The sequence below is a fragment of the Tachypleus tridentatus genome, chromosome 1, assembly GCF_004210375.1.
Source record: "Tachypleus tridentatus isolate NWPU-2018 chromosome 1, ASM421037v1, whole genome shotgun sequence".
NCBI classification, from domain to species: Eukaryota; Metazoa; Arthropoda; class Merostomata; order Xiphosura; family Limulidae; genus Tachypleus; species Tachypleus tridentatus.
Window position 1 is genome coordinate 168,024,226 of NC_134825.1, and position 20,737 is coordinate 168,044,962.

General features: G+C 28.9%; 1 long non-coding RNA gene across 8 annotated transcripts; it reads left to right on the forward strand.

Annotated features, from left to right (window-relative positions):
- Positions 1–1,541: 1,541 nt before the first annotated feature.
- On the forward strand, positions 1,542–18,341 carry LOC143229984 (uncharacterized). 8 transcript variants are annotated; one of them, XR_013016153.1, is made up of 7 exons: positions 1,542–1,672; positions 3,084–3,197; positions 5,110–5,219; positions 8,520–8,694; positions 9,326–9,456; positions 13,302–15,762; positions 17,778–18,341. It is a non-coding gene; the product is annotated as an uncharacterized LOC143229984 (long non-coding RNA). The 8 variants fall into 8 exon arrangements; XR_013016157.1 differs by having other exon boundaries at positions 15,686–15,762; positions 17,778–18,309; XR_013016154.1 differs by lacking the exon at positions 17,778–18,341 and adding an exon at positions 16,379–17,317.
- Positions 18,342–20,737: the final 2,396 nt, after the last annotated feature.

Here is a 20,737-nt window from a genome sequence, read left to right on the forward strand (position 1 = left end):
TTCTTAAGTTCATTTATGTTTGTTTATTTTATTTTGCTCTCCGTGTTTGATTTTTCTTTGCATAAGAGTATAAACCTTTGTTTTATTGCTACTTTTAATTACATGCTGATGTTAGTTTAGCAAAAATTAACTCGTTTGTTGCTACATTCTCATTTTTCCCTCCCATATCTAATGTCCTGTCGAGACACTTAAGCAACTTTGTTTATTTCAAGCTGGTCAATCTGGCTACCTTGCATCAAATTGCTAAGTGATTAAATTTGTTAAATTTATTTTGTGACACAAATGTTTAATAAAAAAGTACTATTAAACGAGCCTACACTACTCTTATCTATGTATTATACATATTACATATATTAAGTGTCTATTGGCCGAGTAGTTAAGACACTCGACTCGTACTCTGACGGTCCTATGTTCGAATCCAAACATGCTCGCTCTTTCAGGCGTGGGGCGTTATAATGTTACAATCAATTCCACTATTCGTTAGTAAAAGAGTAGCCCAAGAGTTAGTGGTGGGTGGTGACGACTAGCTGCCTTCCCTCTTGTCTTACACTGCTAAATTAGGGACGGCTAACGGAGATAGCCCTCGTGTTGCTTGGCGCGAAATTCAAACCGAACAATTAAAATATTGTATGATATTGTGTATGTTTTAAAAATAATAAATTGTATTGCATCTCCATTTAAATTTGATTCCAGTAATGTTGATGAATACACAAATGGTTTTATTCATTATGGCATGTGTTTATTTGAGTAATGCAAATTAATTAAATTGGAATTTGTATCTCTTTATGTGTTAGTAAAGATTTAAAATGATCTCTATAACAATGTTAAGTCTTTGTTGAAACAGTCTAAATAACTCCTATTTTTCTGTAAATAAATATGTATGAGCAAAGTAACAGAGCATAGTGTTGGGTGGTACGGATTTTATAAAGATGTTAGGATATTTAACGACGCAGATGAACCTTGCGTCGTTTTGATTGTAATAGTTACATTTGTAATAATAAATTCGTCGCATAAAATGTATTCGTAACGTGTGTTACTGTATTAGCTCCAACGGTATTTATATGTTCAAATATTTATGGCTGGTCTTTGTGGACATTATAATTATGCGTTGTTAATAATGTACCACAATCATTTATTCATGCTGTAAAACGAATTGTTTTGTCATCAGCTCACGAAACTATATGAATCGATAGACCTAGATGTAGAATGTGGCTCTCAACCTAAAGTACGCTTTGGCAACTGCTTTCCCATTAAACAACTAAATGTTTTCCAAATATTTTATGACTGGAAATGTAATACATCATGCTAGTAATTTATTAAGTCATTTCGTATGCTTCCAATTGTTTCTGTTTAATGAAAAAAATGGAGTATAATTAGTTACGTTTAGAACATAGCGAGTATTATCTTACTATATATGTTTCTGAGTTCTAAAGGGAAAATTTCAAGGATTTGTATGCGTGGACATATTTTTTTTTTATTTATTCGGATTATTTATAATAAAATTCAAACTAAATAATCTGATCAAAGTTCCCCCATGTAGTGCTATATCCCCTTCTTTGATGGGGAATCATATCATATGGAATTATGGGATAGAAAATAAGCACTGAAATTGATTTTGTGATGACGTGGTCAATGCCATGTTCATATTAATTGTGCAGGTGTGACGTGTATGGTAAGTATGTAAAGTGTATGAGAGGAATATTCAGTATTTATATCCATTTTAATCTAGACTTCGAAACTATTGTTCAGTCACTTGATGCAAAAGAAAGTAACTTCATTTTTTTATAATAAAGGAAATGCCATTTTATTATACTTTAGGTGTACAGTTATGTTGGAAATATGAGAACTACCGTCATACTAACAGGGAATATAATAGAGCAGAAATTAAAGTTTCAATGAGTAATCAAAATTTCTGTTGGAAGATACCTTTACCACTAAAGCAAATATTTTACAAAAGAAGTTATCATCAGGAAGAGTATGTGTTGTTTATATGATCAAACATCACTGTTGTTTTTTCTCAACATTTAGTTATGCTCTTTCCACCTGACCTAGGGCTACTGTTACATTACTAGAACCAAATATAATTAGAACATCTTAAATAATTTAACAGTTGGAAGATCCTGATTTTATATTTTGTTAGGAGAAGCCTTTTTTTTTCTAAGGTATTTTAGCAAAATTATTTTTACAATTAGAACAAAAGGTAAATTTGAAGTTGGGAAGGTGGCCAACTCCTCTAAAACGTAAGACAAACACATGTTTTATGGAAACTAAACCAAAGCAGTGATTATATTAATATTGTAAAAGTGATGCATGCAGCTTTGATTTTAAATTAATATGTGATAGTGAAATTGTCATTTCTAAAGTGAAGTTTAGAAAATAAGTAATTTAATTTTAAAAGTTAATGCAAAGGCTAACAAAGATTAAAATTTGAGATTTAGATACTGGCCTAGTGAATAATGCACAAAATATTATAATTCATGATTATTTTTTGAAGTTAACAGGTCACTTCTTTATCATTTGCCATTTCATATTCTGTATTTCTACATATTCATGTTGTGTAATGTATATGTCATTTAGAGTCCTGTGTAATATCAAAACAACAAATACTAAACCTTTAATCATCTTTAGTAGTTTTCCACATACCTGCTTAAGAAAAACTAAATGTGAAAAAGCAGTAATCACTATTTATTTATTTATCTGTTGAAATATTCAAACGTTTACTAACTTAAAGAGAAAAGAAATATGCCATAACAAATGTATATTTGGGTTTCTAAAACTTACTACCTTGTATTTTCAAATCATCATATCTGATTTCTCTGTTCAGACATAAAATAGCTTTAAGCCTTTTGAACAACTGAATTAAATCATTTCAAGTTTTCTGCTCTGGTGAAAACAAGTTAAATGTGTTCTTTTTTTTACACCAACTATCATTATAATATATGCAGTATGATAATAGCTTTAAGAACCAAAGTCAGTACTGTAGAATAAGGTGGGTCTTTTACCAAATAAGTGTAGATCTTCTACACAAAGAACTTAAATGATTCACTTGAAAGTCAAATGTTTCTGTTTGTTTTTAAATCAAGATATAGTGGACTTTCTTGACTTCAGAATGCTGGAGTGGTCATGTGACTCCCCATCTCTCTGTCTGTGACTCTGTCCCTTTGATATGACTAGAGTTTATCAATGCCATTTCTATGGTAAGAAAATTAAAATACATACTAAAATCATTACCAGTAGTATGAATGTTTTATAAGTTAGAGACCACATCCACCATCCCATCCTTTCAGTGGCTCACCAGTAAACATCAGGGTTAATAATGCTAAAAGTTGGATTTTGGCACCCACTGTGGGCAAAATACAGTCCATTACATAGTTTTACACTTAATAATAAAAACAAACAAAATTTAAGTTTGTAATATTTTTGTAAATTATCTTGTGTTTTCTTTAGACACATTCCAGAATTCAGTTTCCACAATTTGCTGGTACTTGGTCAGGCTCACTAAAGATGATTTTTTCTCTCAGCATGAGTATAACATTTATTCTCCTTTTTTGTATATTGTCATTATTATTAAAAATTTACTGAAAGTGTACAGGGATGATCTAGTGAATCAATGATGTATAGAAGTAACGTTGAATATAATTTCAAATGTACTATGGGTACCTTTACAAAATGTGGAAAGCTTTTAATAAACAGTACAATTCTGTTGTACACAAAAAAATATGTAATAATAAAGTATTTGTATTCAAGAAGTATCTATGAACTGATAAACCAGTCAAGATAGAATGCAAGATTGTTTTGTTTGGAAGAATTAAAATACTTTTGTCCATTGTACAGGGTGTATGTTGCATTTGTATAACACCTGAAACCTCCAAAATGCATATCTACAGTTTTGTTAGTAGTCACATATATTGTTACTGGCATTTCTCACAAATTATCACTAAACCAGTAATGTAGGGTAATATGAATAGTTGATAACTACAGTCGAATACATAATACTGTGTTGAATGGTACTGTGTAAAAAGACATGGCACATACAGTTTACCCCCACCAGTAACATAGAGTTGAGTAATTTCTGAATTCTTTATCCCTAATATTGAAATATATTTCTGTATTATTGCCCAGTTATTAAATACTGAGTTGATTTAGAATTTAAAACAAAGAAACAAATATCCCATGGTGTTGGACTCCTCAAGTACTTTTAGATTTAATTCAAAGAATATGACTGGTAATTCTGAAGAGCAATAGTAAGTCTTTTGATCAAGCAGGGAAGATGATGAGTTTTAATAACTCTGTGAAATTTGTATAATGTAGAACATTGAAAGAAATAAAGATTGCATGAGTTCCATAATAGAAAACTTTGTTTTAAAAAACTCTAGAATCACTCACAAAATAAAAGCTTTCAAGTTCAAACTAACACAACAGTAATATGTTTTTACAGCAATTCAAACAACTTCTGTATTTTCCTCTCCAAGATTAGAAAAAAACATCTTTATTCAAGAATATATGAATAAATTTTTGTGTATCAATTCTGTATGTTGTTTACATTTTTATAAATGGATATGAAAGGGCATAATACTATGCTAATCCTCTTGTTTGAATAGAAGTTAGGTGCAACAACAATTATTCACTAAGGCTTATACTTGCTTGGCCTGGTTTTTTTGCCATGTCCATCAAAAATGGTATATGAACTTGTATATTTAGTATGAGTTGGTGATTTGTGTTCATTGTAAATGCATGATTAACTTAGGTATTTCCTGGTAGTGTAAGAAATCACATAAAGAACTTTTGTTGTAATATATAATTAATTTTACTGTTGTCTTTGTCTTGTGCAGATGTGATCCTTGTCTGCTTCAGCAGCTAGCTGCAAATTTTGTTACAGAACATGGAAACTAAACAGTCCAGTGAAGCAGCAGTGTGTTTTGTTATTGTATAAGTAAAGACTTTATTTATTTGTACACCTGTGTTTGATTTTCGTGTCCAATGTATATTCTGTTTAATTTAGCCTAGAATCTGTTGTGTACATTACAGATACGTGGTACTTACCTGTTTTAGTATCAGTGTTCCTTAATACCATGTTTTTTACAGCATCTTCTTTTATCTTTAATTCAGAGGAGTCCCAGTGTACACAGGTGATGCTATCCTTTTCCTGGTGAGGAGCTGCACTGCACATCATGTGGAAACACGTACTGTAGTTTTTAGGAAGTGAACTAACTTTAACAGTAAGTATTGCTTGTTGAGTGCAGCAAATACAGGGAAGACTAGGGGACCTTTATTCCTTGCTATATCTTACTTACCACAGCATCTGCTAAAACAGAACTCTTTGGTGTAATAGTAAGACAAGAAGAGGAAATTAAATCTTTTAACATTTATTTCTGCACAAATGCACCTAAGTAAAAGATATATTGGAAAATAAAGAAGCTCACTAAATGTTTCTGTTTTTTTTCTCATCTATTTTCTAATAGCATTCTCATTGTACTGTATAAGTAAAGAATTACAGTTGACTAGTTTTTGTTTGACAAAATATGTCAGAACCATAAAATCCAAAGAAAATATTTGTCGTTAGCATGCTCTTAGGTTAAACTTTTTTTTTTTAAATCTATTTTAATGAACTAAACTTCTGAAATAAAAAATGTAATACATTTTGATAGTCGTTAATATCAATGTATTTTAGAGAATTTTCACAGAGGAAAGCTCTTTTCATTAAATGTTTTTTAAATAGTGTCAAAATTGTGAACATTTTTTATAACACTGTACTACACCTAATATATGTTTATTGTCTAGTTTCAAAATATAGATATGTTAATTATATGCTGTATTGAAGCTTTGAGCTAAATTTTGGGGTTTCATTCTTGTAGTTAGACAAATTAGACTATATATATTGTATAGTTTGCAGTTTTTTGCTTAAATTTATGTTTTTTTTGTTAGAGTATGTGTATATCTATCTGTATGTTTAGATGTTTTATTTGTGTAATCTGTGATTAGGCTTAAAGTAAATGTTATAGTGTCACTTTAGAACATTTATCTTAAAAAATTGATAATAAAAGCTAAGCTTACAAACATTACGAGTCTAAGTAACTTCAAGTAACAAAATATACATTTATTTTGAATTACAAGAAAAGATTTAGATTTGTGAATAGTTAACATGATCAGATATTAATGTTTGTTTTACAGAATACTGATTTTTCAAAATGTTAGAAATTTGTGTAATTACACATATATGTATTATATATTTACTTGTACTTCAGTACAGCTTTTTTTGCATGTTTTTCTTTCTACACAAAGTATGATTAATGAATATAAAGAAGCTTAAAACTCATGAATTGGAAAGAGAATAACAGGGCAGGCTGTTAGAAGTCTGTGATTGTTGATTCTTTTGATCAGTGGCTGATACACAGTTTTCATTGTTTCTGCATGAGTGGATCATATAACTGCTCACTGATTATTATAGAAAAGTTCATATGATGCTTTACCAATTTTGCAGTAATGTTAATGGGACAGTATTGATTCTTTTAGAAAGGATGTTGTACATGTTTGTGTGTTTACTGTTTCTTACAGAGAAGTTGAAATGACTGTAAACTGATTTTTACACAGAGAATGATGTAAAATTTTGTCCACAGGTTCTTACCAGAGAAACTGATCTGAATCAGTTTGTTGTTTCTTACATTGATGCCTGTCAAAGTTGTGATTACTGACACTTTTAACTGAAAAGTTGAGATGACCATTACTGCAAAGGTGACTGATTTTTTACAGCAAAACTTGTGTTAGGTACTTTATTTACTGATTGTTACAGAGCAACTGATGATATATATATATATAAAATATCCATGTGTTTTTCTTTTTGGTATGATAAATATTGTGGAATTAGAAACAAAAGTATTTTGTAATTTACTTCACATGAAACATTAAAAATCATGTTAAAAGTGATGTACATGTTTAATTTTTTCTTGAAGGATCCAGAATTTGAAATGGAAGATAAAGTTATTTAGCCTATTTTTACAAGTTTAATTTTCGTGGAAGACTGGACATATCATTGTTATGTTTCCAGATGAGAAAAAAAAAACTGGTTTAGGCTAAAGAATCTTATTATTTACGCTTGATTTTTTTGTAAAACATTTTCAAGTAGGTTTATAATACTTTGTATTATTGTAAAGGATTCATTTTGCCACTTGACTGATAATAGATTAAAATTATATTAATTTTAATACTTTATGATTATGTAAGTTACATGACAGTTATAATTTTGACGTCAGTATGAACCTATAACGTTTTAAATGTAGCATTTTATATGGTGATTATAAAGGAATATTCTGTAATGATAATATTTTTAAATCTTCTCTTTGAGGTGGATAAAACTTGACCAGAAGCATATTGAGAATTGTAAGCCTTATTTCAGAATGTTTTCACATCGTACAAGGTGTTTTGCAACCATCTTTTGCTGTATTATTATGCTTATATCACTTTCCAAGTTTGCAGTATGTCTCTTTTGACAGTATAATATTGACAATCAAAATAAAATGTTAGTCACTGTACAGAATATTGTGGGACCAAATAACACTGTCTAGAACTGATGATGTAGCATTATTTAGGAATAAGATTGATGTGCTGACAGAATGATGTAAGACATTAAACATCTCAGACTCTTTATTAAATACCATTCCAAGTCCATGCTTTCTTGAATAAAACTTGTGGGTCCTAGTGTCACTTTTGTAATTTTGATGTTATTGTTACATTTTGAATGTTGGGTTTTCTTTATAATCACTTTTTACATAACTGCTCTATTTAATGTACTTATATCATTAGAAACTTACCTCCTTTACGGCATACTCAACACTTGTTGCTTTGTATGTAACCAACAGGAGGAAAATTATTGAGAGGCAGAGTGCTTAATTGTTGTGCGCTGTGTATAATATTATAAACACAACCAGTCACTCTTGTCCTACAAAAAGTAATTCAAAGATAAGATTTTGACATGTTTTAAATTCTTGCCAATATAACAAATTTAATCAAAATAAATGCAGTTTGGGGACTGAATTCAGGAACTTATTGTGGAGTTGTTTATGCCATTTTCTGATCCTTTTTTATTTTGAAATACTTAATTGTCTATAAAGAAAAAGTTGCACAACATCTCTAATAGCATATTGAAATAAAAACTTTCATTTAATGTTTCTGTGAATTTTTATGAAAGATTTATAAAGTAGCAATTGTATGATGTGTATTTATAGCAGAGATCTCTGGTTTATACAGAGGCTTTGTCATTGTATGTTCCACATACAAGTTGTTGCTAATGTTTAAGAGCATTTTTCATCAACCTGTATTTCATGAGACTTTACAATAAATTACAGTAGTTGATATTACATAATGTGCTGAAAGCATAGAAAAAAATTTGTTTTACATTGTTTTGTTGTCACAGTGTTTCTCTTTTAAGTCTCCTTTGATAATACATTTCATTTTTGTTGTTTTCTGTTAAACGAATATTAATGTTCATGTGCAGTTTTGATGCATATTCTTTTCTCATGTAGTTGGAAAATATGGGGAAAAACCCCAGTGGGTCAAGCTTATATCTTACAGTGGATAAATTTTGTCAACTATGAAAATCTGCCAAGTGCCTACATGAATGCATTTCCTTACATGGATATCATGAAGTACAACAGACAAATGAATTATGGTCAAAGAAAAATGAGAAGTCCTGTAAAGGTCCTGAAGTCTTACCAACTTTATTAATGTAGTATTCAATTGGATTTGTAGCATTTGAGTATTCATCATGTAATTATGACTTATGATTATGGATGTATATTTACACATAATTTGGTTATTATATGAAAATTATCTTAACCTAATAATCATTATGAAAAAGTTTTAACTTATACTTTTAATTATTATTATCTATATTGATTATTAAACTATATTTTTGTCATTGAAAAATTATTCTTGGTAAATTATTGTAACTAATGTGCTTTATTACTTATGAAATTTAATATTCCTGTTACAACTCATTTTCAGAAATAGTTGCAAATATAAAGTGTTTTCAACACTGATAGGAGACAGTGGATTTAGTGTTATCAGGCTGTGCTGACTGAATTGATCAGAAAAATTTGCTTCATATCTTAACCTTCAGTAAGATATTACCAAACAGCTAAATACGGTGCACACATTAAGTGCCTAATAAATATGAAATACAATAATATTTTATATTGGTTTGCTCACTACAAAAATATCATGAAATAAATCATTACCAGCATTTTTCAGTCTGCTTGTATTGTTTTCTTTGTCTTTCCACTTGCTTTTATGGTTAAATTAATCCTGGATATTTACTGAACCATTTTAGGTAACTGACCATGCTAAGGACAGTGAAGATAACAAAAGTTTGAAATGTTTTAAAGAAGTTTACTAGTTGGAGAATGAAAATCTGAAGTAGATGTTGCTATTTGCTCCACTCAGCACTTCCTTTATGAACATGTAAGTTTATGGATGGTGCTACAGTATTGATTTTGTATTTTGGAATGGAGTCTTGTATATTTATGGAAGTGATTCAGTGCTGTTAGATTTTTTAGATAGAAAAACATACATTAGAAATGTAAACCTTCAAAGTACTTTAAATAAGTACTTCAAAGTAAGTTCTTTATTTCTAATGTTAATAGCTCATCCTGTTTTTCATAGATGATACTCTGAAAGTGTCAACAGGGGGGTTAAAATGTTTGTTAGTCTTTTCACTACAGGCTCGGTATGTATACAAGTTCATCCACACATTTGCACCCTAAATTTTGACACAGCATGTGTATCTTCACAAAATTTGGTTGACTTTTAGTAAAGGTTACATGTATTTTGTATACAAAAAAATCAGATTTTTAATGAAATATATTTATTAAAGATTTTTTTGTGAAAATAGTCTTTTTCATTACTACTCTGAGTGCAAAGTTATTTCATGTTATGATTAAAAAAATTTTTTGTCCCCCAAATCTCATATATTAGTTACGTAATTCCTAAAACCTCCTAAATATATTTCAAATGTTTGTGTTCAATAAAACGTTATATTTTATGTTATTTTCTATATTTTACCTACGTAGGATCTGTCACTTGTCTCTCCTTGTAATTGCCATAAAAAAATTAAGAAATAAATATAAATTATGTCTTCTTCATGTTAGAATAGCTACATATTATAACACAAAAATAAAAATGTTTAATCTAAGTAGCTTAAGTCTCATAATGCTATATATTTACATATATATTTATTTTTTTTTTTTATTATATTGACATTTCAGTCATTCCTAACTAATATTACATAACTTGTGTTGATGCAGTGCACATGTGCTCATTACGTATCCAGCAATATAAAACTTGTCTTTAGTTTCTTGTCTTGGCTATGTTTCAGTGGACTAATATTTTGTAATATACAGTCACACTTCAATTATTATATGTGATATATATGTATATAGATTACTACTATTTAGAAATAAATTATTAAACTTATTTTTCTTGAAATATAGAACAATAAATTGAGAAGTAAAGCAACAATTATCTTTTCTGACTTCAACCTTTGTACTTGGTTGCTGCTAGACATAGGTTGCTAAGCCTTTTAAATTTTCACACATGGAGGATATCAAACAGAAATGTTTTTTAAGTTTTACATATATACAGTTGAATAACTAAAAAATTGTGAATAACTACACTGATACTGTAGAATTCCACTATAATTTATGAAACTTCAAGCACACTGAAGACACAACTTACCTCCTTGAAATATTGGATCAAAAGAACATGATAGACTTTTCACAGTTTAAAATGGCTAAAATAACCACTGAAGACATTTTAAGCTGTTGATTGGTTATTCACATGTCATGTATTGAAGTAAGTATATACAAAGGACCATTCTCAAAATGGAAAGAGGTTAATTGGGCCACTGTGCTTGATTCAGTACATACGCTAGATCTCAGCAAAATAAAAAGATATGAGATTCATATTTTATATTTTGGCTTGATAATATTACTAATTTGAGTTTCTCATTTTACAAACTTCAGACTTAGTGTTTTGACATCACAAACATCTGATTTTAATCAGTGCTGTATTTAACGCACCACATGACTCACTAAAATCTATATTTAGATGTTTTCTTTTAATATTTACTTTTAAATTAAGAAATTAACTCATATATAACATTAACATTTGGATTATAATCTACATTTTATCCTAGACTTATTGACATAAATTCATAAAATGGTAGTTCAATAAAATTTTGAGTGCAAGTCAACAAATGCAATGACATGACCTTTGACCTGTCATCCACAGCAAAAGGGTTAACTAACTTCAATAATATCATCGGAAATTTTAATCTAGGTGAAAAGGTAATTCAGTTTGATAGTAACCTTTAAAATTGCATAAAATATCTATAAAGAAAGAATGTTTTTGATCACCATGTATGATGTATGTGCTTTTGATTCGCATGGTATTGGAAAACATTTTAATATGTTAATCATATCTTAGAATAGCAAAATTTTAAAACTGTACAATGTGTAGTAGAATAGAAGCTAATTGTATTTAAATAATTAATTTTATAAAAGATTGTGTGATCTGTGTATTTTTAGTTGTTTCTTGTCTTATATATGATCTGTAGTAATGACACAAGTTGGTCTACATAGGCTTTACTGTTCTTCCATCCACCACCAGTATTGTTCTTTGTGGTGGGCTAAATTATGAACTTTTGCTCTGCAAGAGGCTTTTTTCTAGTACATTTAGATCCAGCCTGTTTCACTTCTTTATACATGATGTACAAGGTCCATCGATGAGTTCTGAGGTCCTATTTAAGAAACAGAAATCCATGTGAGATGCATTTGATGAATGAACTGCAAATAGCATTGCACGAATATGTGTTTGTGTTTGCATATTTATCAAGAAATGGTGTGTTGACTTAAGCATGTGGTTGGACACTTTGTCTTGATGTAATCATATATTATTAGCATTCAGTCCAGATAAAGATGGATTCCTTTACTGTAAGCTTGTCAGCATGCAGAACTCATTTTGTTTTTTTTTCTCAATTCTTTAGTTATTTAAATCATTATTATAGCTGGAGCTTTTAGCAATCAATGTATATATATTTCTGGAAAAACTTGGCATGCTTTACACTATTTTTGTTGTCTCAACAGAAGGACAATAATAATAAACTTTGTTGCATTCACTTAAGTAGATACATGCTTTGTTCCACATGATGACATAATTATCTTGCATGGCTTTTGATAGTTGATCTAGCATTTTATTGTGTATTTTGGGAGAAGTTGTGAGAAAGATCTTGAGTCCCATCTACAAACTTAAATACAGGTGAATTATATTTTGATATTTATAAGAGAGTTCACTTTAATTCCAATGGATAACTTGTATTCTTGGGTTTTCTTCTGATATCAAGCTGTTTTATTTTATTCACTACCTCCACTATGTCTGTGTTTAACTTAAGTCAGTTATGAACTGTTCTTTTTTTTTTCAAGCTGAAATCACAATTCTCCATGATTTAATGATATGGTCCAGTACTATAGATACACTTGGCTTCAAGAAACTAAAACATTGTGCTTTGAATTATTTTATAATTGCAGAATGGAGATTTTTACTACATGGCAAAATCTTGTAATATAAACCTCCAAGAAAAAAGTCTACCAATTGTCATATACATTTCTCACCACATTTAAAACTGAATTGCACCAAGAATTTCAGGGTTTTTAGCCTGTGTAGTTACAGGCTATATGAATGGTGAGGAACAAGGTTAATGGATATGCAACTTATCATATATAGATCATGAATAACTTTCTATAGTTACTATTCGCCTTTCTGATCAAGTTATATTTTTGCCAGATATAGTTTTAGTAAATTTTGTTGATATATCTAAAATGAATTACTGTATTTGTGGGAAAAGACAAGGGTAAAGAAGGTAGAAGTAGAATAAAATGAGGGAAATCACTCAGAAATGACAAGAAAAAGATCTAGACGAACCAGAGAAAGTCATGAAACAAGAACAAAAAAATGATCCTTTTATTGATTTATCAACAAAATGAGTTCAGAGTGTTGCTTGTTCATTAAAGGAATGTCTCAGAAAGTTCTGTTTGTGACTGACAAGTGGAAATATATTGTCGAGGTGATGTATATTCAACTTTGGTTATCTAGTTTTTTCATTAGAAGTAACATAAACATTATAGGAGATGACAGTAGCTGCATGTAATAAGTACACTCATATTTAAGTGTGTTAATTCCATCACAAGCATATACTATAAATCATAAAGTGGAATATTTGAAAAATAATATTTTTTTTTTTATCCTGATAGTTTGAAGATGAAACTAATATAAATCTTCAGGAATCAGAATATCCTAAGATCACTCTGATATGATTAAATTAGACTTTTCCCTCTTGCACCATTTACTGGATTAACTGTAGCTTTTAAGATAGAAGAAAATAGAGAGTGCTCTCTGCAAAGATGGTTTGAAAATTGATATGTAACTACTAGGCTTAACACATGGATAATTCATAAGTTTTTCTAATGAGTTTTAACTTCAAAAGGTTTTAGTCATCAGAGGAGAAAGGAACTAAAAATTACTGTTTATATTAGTAGGCCTAAAAATCAAAGCTGTTTCAAGTTATGGATAATTTTGTATAGAAAGTCTCCTTATGATGTCATGTAGCAGCTGGATAAGCATTCACTTAAGTGTTTATTTTATAAAAACACTTTCAATTTATTCATCTTTCAATATTAACTTAGAATTTTAGAAGTTTCAACAACTCCCAAGAGCAAATTTTGGAAACCCCTTAGCTGATTTCACAAGCTATCCTCCTTACCCTACCATAAATGAAAAAAAAAAAAAATCACTGTGCAGGATATTTGGTACAATATTTTTAATTAAACAAAATGATAAAGAAATTAATAATATTTTGAATTATTGTAATTTAGATGCATAAGTAATTTTTTCTATGTTTAAGAAATTGTTACTTATCAGTAACTCTTCCATACAAGTGAATACTATCAGACATTGAATGCACACTTCTGTATTGAATTTCAAAATTTAAATGCACATTTTAATTATAATTCTGTAATTCTTTTTTAACTCAATATGTTTTAGAATTGATATTTTATCATTTTGTGAGATTTATTGTAGTTTTCAAAGAAAAATGAGAAAAATATTTTTAATTACTTCACAATTTTGAAGAGTTTTACCTGTAAACAAAGCATTTATTGTTAATTTATTTAGATTTTCTGTGCCCATCCTAAAGCATAGGCTTATATATGCTAAGAATTTATTATTTCTTAAGAACAGAATTATCCAGATTTTGTTTTGTACATGATTTTCCTTTTGTATTAGTGGTGTTATTACTACAATCCTTCACTGCCACCCTTATATAATGCCACAAAATATATTAACAACTACCAATTTAGTTCAGGTTTGAAAAAAGCTATAGTTTACGTATAAGAACTGTTGGATGGTGCAGATTATAAATGATTTACATCAGTGTAGAGTATATAAAGTGTTTATAGTAGTAATTTATTTTTTCTTGATAAAGTGACTAGCCAGAACTCCTGTAGAGGTGAACAATAAAATCTAGTGGGAAGTCTAAAAAGCTTAGGAACATATCCAAGATCTGAGTTGTTGTTTTTATTGTTTTCTTCTTGAAAATATTTTCATGTTGATTTTTTGTTTGAAAGCTACAGAAATTTTCTTCTACTACAGTACATCAAGTATGTTAGGCTTAGTAAGTAAAGTAGATGATGGAAAAATATTATAATGACCAGTGTTAATTTTATCTAATTCAAAGAAATTATACAAATATAGTTTCTTTACAACATAAATGTATTTTATTTATTAGATGTATTTATCTCTACCAAAAATAATGTTTGCTTGCCTTACAAAGGTAAAGGTAAGGCCATTTTGAAAGGTTAGAACCTAAGTCACTGATAAATATTTTTTCAGAATTTTGCCTTGTTCGTTTATGGTTATATCCAGAAGTGATGACTGCTGCAAACATTAAATTTTTAAAAGTAGGGATGGGACAAATATCAATATGACACTGCACTATCCAGTGTCCACTATCTGATTGGATGGTAATTTTGCAGTGAATTGGATAATCATACAGCATTTCTATCAGTGGATTGTCTCATGATATTATTCCGGTATGTTACTATTTGCACATGCAGCATCACATGTAATAGGTATTGTGTCATTAGCATACTGGTGTTTCCTGTTTAATTCAGCATTTTCTCTGATAGCCATAATCTTATTATTATGAAGCTTGTGATTTATACCTCCAAAAATCAGATATTGGAAACTCTTGCAATTCATAACTGGGTAATATGTTTAAACTAGGCAGTATTTTTATAGTTGACCAGTAAATAAAACAGTTGAAATTTCCACAAAAATGGTATATTTCAGATTTAACAAATTAAAAGTACAAACAATTGAGGAGTAAATTTCAAATATAAAACAATCAGAAAAAGAATTTTTTTAATTATTTGTTTTCTTCAGTGAAAAATCTCATGAGTGTTGCAATGGAAAAGTAAAGCAATTTCATTGACACCTGTGACTACAAAGAAATACTTCAATAAAAACCTACTCTGTGATGTAATGATAACTCATTTTTAAACTAAAATTTTAATAAAATCCTTTTTTCTCATGGAGTGGTGAACATTATCAAATGTAAAGTATGAATACATTGTTGTAGGACTGTTAGAAAATTCCAGAAAAGGCCACAGACTCAGTAGCTTTATGCAGAAACTAGCAGTTAAACCTACTTGTAGGGTGAGCATTTCTTCTAGATTATCTAATATGGGTAGTTTTTATTTAGTTTAAACATCATGCTTACCTTTTGTTTATTCATAAAAATCATAATCAAGATGTGTTTTTCATGTTAGGTTAATTAATTTGAAAAAAAAATTATAAAAGGATTATTATGACACATTTTTTTGCTAACATACTTTTTGTGTGTGTATTTCAAATGGTCAATATTGTTCTTGATTTGTAAATATAATAGAATCAAGCTAAATATGTGTCATTCAGCCTCATTTCAGATTAAATGAAAACTTATCACCTGTTTTATTCCCAAAATATGAAATGTAATCTGCTTTAAATTAGTTTAACTGCTGCTGATAATTAAATATCTTAAAAAAACTGTGAAGAAAATATATTTATTGTAGTTAGTAAAATGTATGTTGTTTCTGTATGTAAATCTTCTGAAAAAGTTTGAAATAAAACTTTATATTTTCCCAGTATTTATTTCCTCATTTTAAAATGTCAGTTTTAATATAATTTAAATGTGAATTTTAACAACAAACATTGTGGTGCAGGTGTAATATTTTCCTTTTAGCTGTTTTACATCCATGATTCAATATTTTCTTAAAATTTTTCTCATTATCAGAACATTCAGTATGGATGTTTCAAGGAAGTTTATTCCATTGAAGATAAACAAAAGTCTATAGCAATTATCCTGAAAACTGAATGCATTCTGCATTAAATGAAGCACTTTTAGTGGTAAAACTTCAAAAGAGATCATCCTTTGAATATAACACCATATTATTAAGAATGAAAACTACATTAAGTTACTAATATGATGTTTGTCCAGATTAAAAAAAAAACATATCAATCATAATCACATTAAATATATTGTCTTGAATCGAAATAACTCGTATCATGACATAAATATTATAATAATTCATGCCAAAATACTATTCACGTATTAAGTGCTACAGTATATTGTGTGTGCTATTAAAGATTTAAAATAAGTTTATAATATTCATCAGGATAAATTTCAGTATGAATGTCTGATGAAACCTTTGTTTTCAAGTAAATTATTTCAAGTAATCAAAGCTTTTAAAGTGCATTTATATGCACTAGATCATATTTATTACTTTACTGCTCCTAAGTTACATTGAAAAATGTTGATTTTTAAAATTCTTAAAAAAAATGTATTCATCAATTCTGAAGTTAACTGCAAAGACAATTAGGTTTCTACTCTATACTGTTTCAATGTTTTTTTCTCCTTTTCTTGTGAAAAACAGCTATCATAAAAATGGTGATATAAAGAAATTAGTTTAGAGGTGCTTAAAATTAATTCTTAATTTCAAGTTTTCTTAGCATTTTTTTAAATATATTATTGTTATTTGGCTGTAGATATTAGACCATTATGGGTGTTGAAGTTTTACAATGAAATATATCTTCATATAATTTTTTTCTTTACACTGCAGGTAATAGTCACTTTACCTAATAAATGTTTATAAACCATTTAAACTTAAAATTATTAATAAGAGTTCTAAACAATTTAAATTTAATCACATTGCATTAAATAAAATTGTTCTTTCTATGGAAGATGAGACAAAATTCATTGATACCTCATAATACACATTGAGTTTTCTGTCAAGAAATTATAATTCTTCTTTTTAAGATTTGAACTTAAAATAATATGTATTAAGTGTTTTTTAAGTACAAGACTTTAGAATGACTATACTTGTTTTGAAAACTTATTGAAGATGATTCAAGTTAAAATTTTAGAAATATATTTGCATGATATTAAAACTTTAAAAATGTGTACTTTAAAACACATGAAATTATCCTTATGTTAAAGCATTCTGTAAAATTCATTTAGGAAAAATTTTCTCATTAAAAATGTGTACTTTAAAATATCTGTTATGATCCTTATTTTATATTAAAGCATTCTTGAAAATTCATTTAGGAAAACTTTTTTCCATTAAAAACGTGTACTTTAAAACATCTGGAATGATCCTTATTTTATGTTAAAGCATTCTTGAAAATTCATTTAGGACCTTAATGCAGAACACACCAGGATACAAATGGAAGGATACCTTCCATAGGAAAATTATTTGAGCAAGAAATGCATTCAAGGCAGGATGTTTAAATGAATTGTACCTTTGCAGAGCATCAGAAACTGAATATTAAAACACTAGAATGTTGTTTAATTCAAGTTGAATATACATTATGTACATTAGAACTGTAGAAAGATGCTTATTTTGTATTCAAACTTTAAACATTTGTTTATGTTAAAACACTGGAATGTTGTTTATATTAAAACTTCTGAAAGACATCTACTTTATGGGAAACATTTTGGAATGATTTACATAATCTCACAGAAGATCCAGACACTAGCAGCTGTTTTACCAATATCTTATTGTGAACTTACAGTAAAACTTTCACCCAAGCTAATTAACTCAGAAAACTATTATTTTTATGAAAGAAATTCTCTGTTTAATTTATTGCTTGTACTAATAAAGATTTTAGAATAAAAATAACTTTTTAATGTTTTCTTCAAATATAAGATTGACCTTATATTGAGTCATATTTTAAGACTTAGTTGCATTCATTTTCTCTTGTTTATTGAACTTATATGCTATTCTTATGTCAGACTTTCTGAAAAATCTCAATTGAGTTTTATCAGTTTTCACTTTTTTCATCAAATCTTTCTTTGTTGTAACTTTGTCATGACTTTTTCCTGGTATGCAGTTTTTCTTATAATATATTAAGGGATAATTTTATGCATGGTGGTAAATAGATCCTTGCCTGAATAGTCCCTTATCCTTAAATAAAGAAGCTCTTATTATCATATATCATAGACTGTTGCATTCATCTTTGATTTAAGTAAGGAAATTGGTCATGTGTGATAGGCTGTAGATATGTTTTCAAAGCGTTTTTCATCAGTTCATATAGATTAAGGATTGTATATGTGGAAAATGTAGTAGATATGAAGCCATTTGCAACCAAAATGTTTATTTGTAGACCAAAATTTACATTTGAAGCATTCATTATAAATCACATAGACAATCAAAATACATATATATCATTAAATTATAAGTTGTGGTGGTTGCTGTCTTTGGAAGCCAACTGGGGAACTAAATTGGAATGCTGTCTTCTCACCTGAGATTAAATAAATCCAGATGCCTGTTATTTCACTCTATACTTTAAAATATCGCTGTTTAACATCATGTATCAATACACTACAGCAAACTGTTAAGAAGTAGTGACAAGTTATGAAGTGTTTTGCTGGACTTGTGTTGGTAAACATGGTGGTACATGAAAAATAAACTTTCACATTTTACCTGTCTTCAGGTACACGTTTATGGGTTCTCTAGTGAGATAATGGTAAGTCTATGGACCTGTAATGTGAAAATATGGAGTTTGTTTCCCCATGGTGGACACATCAGATAGCCAAATGTAACTTTGTTTAAAAACAAACAAAAACACTTTTATGGATTATTTTTAAAGTGGTGTGCTGTCTTGGAAATGAAGGTCTATATTTGATCAAGTTTTATATGGCAAATACAATTATTATTAATAAACCAAACATTTGCCCCCAAATAGGTGCTCACCACAATGACAAATTAAAGGAGATAGTAGAATAGTGTTAAACTAATTTTAGAAAAGATAAAATCAAACTAACAGGACAGACTGTCACTTTTGTAATTCACCCACAAGTAATTACAACATGGTTATGATCAGTTAGGTAGATTCCATACTGAAAAGAACGTTGAAAATCCCTTTGTTGTATCGCTTACCCACAGAAATGTGACATTACACGTAAATCGAAGGTATTTGTACTTCTTACAAATTTTACTAACCCCCTTATAAAAAATAATAAACATCTTTGACCTCGAAACGATGGGAAGGAAGCGAGAATAAGAAAAGCGTTTTACCTGTAATGCATAATTCCCACAAAATAATGCCAAATAATTAAAAATATCTATTTATGCTATGTGAACAACACGTAACTTATGTTTTTTACCATTTTCAGGTTGCAGTACAAGGAGATAATTATGAAGATGAAAACATTTCTGGCAAAATATTGTAGAAAATGATGTCTGTCGTACAAATCATAAAGTTACATCCTAAATACAATGTTAAAGATATGGAGAAATGTCGTACAATATACAATTATAAATACATCGAACTCTGCGGTTTTCTTGGCTATATCATTTGTTACAATTTACTATTAACTAGGCTTACGCAACCGAGATTACTTGGTCCATAAGAAAGATCGCATCTCTTTGGTGACATTGTACAGGTTTATGGTCTTCAGCAAAAGGACTTTGCGTAGTGCCCTAGGGAAGGATTAGCGTGTGGGTCCTCCTTTCTAAGAAGTAGTGGCTCCCGGGGAAATTTTCCAAACCTCCCTGACCTTAACTAATCTGAATATGAACTGTTGAAATGTGTATTTTTTCTTGTTACACTTATTACGAAAAAAAGATGATGGAGTGTAACTTCATAAGGTGTTATTATTTTAAACACTAAACAAACTTAAATGTAAATCACCTGTATACATTCTTTTTAAAGAAATTTGATCTGTTTAAGAGAATGGAAACAAAAGAAAATTTTGGTCGTGCATGATTAGTTGCGGGTGGGTTATAGAAGTGACATTCAATCCTGCTATTTGATTAAAAGTATCTGACTGGCAGCCTTTTTTCTTACTGCTCAGTTGAATAAATTATTTAACCTTTAAATAAAGGGGAAGATGAAATATATAATAGAAAGAATAAAAATTAAAAGTTTTATTAAACCTACAATAGGTAGCGCTATCGCATCATATATGGCGGTTAAAAACGTTAAAACTAGCAAGATTTTTATTTTAATGATGAGATTTTTTAAGTAAACGATTTACAGAAAAGAAAGCTCGTCCGTAAGATTAACAGACAAAACTATCAAACACTGTAACCAAGTTTAATGGTTTCTAAGAGTGTGTGAGATTTGAAGAGTTACTGAACTTTTAGAAATA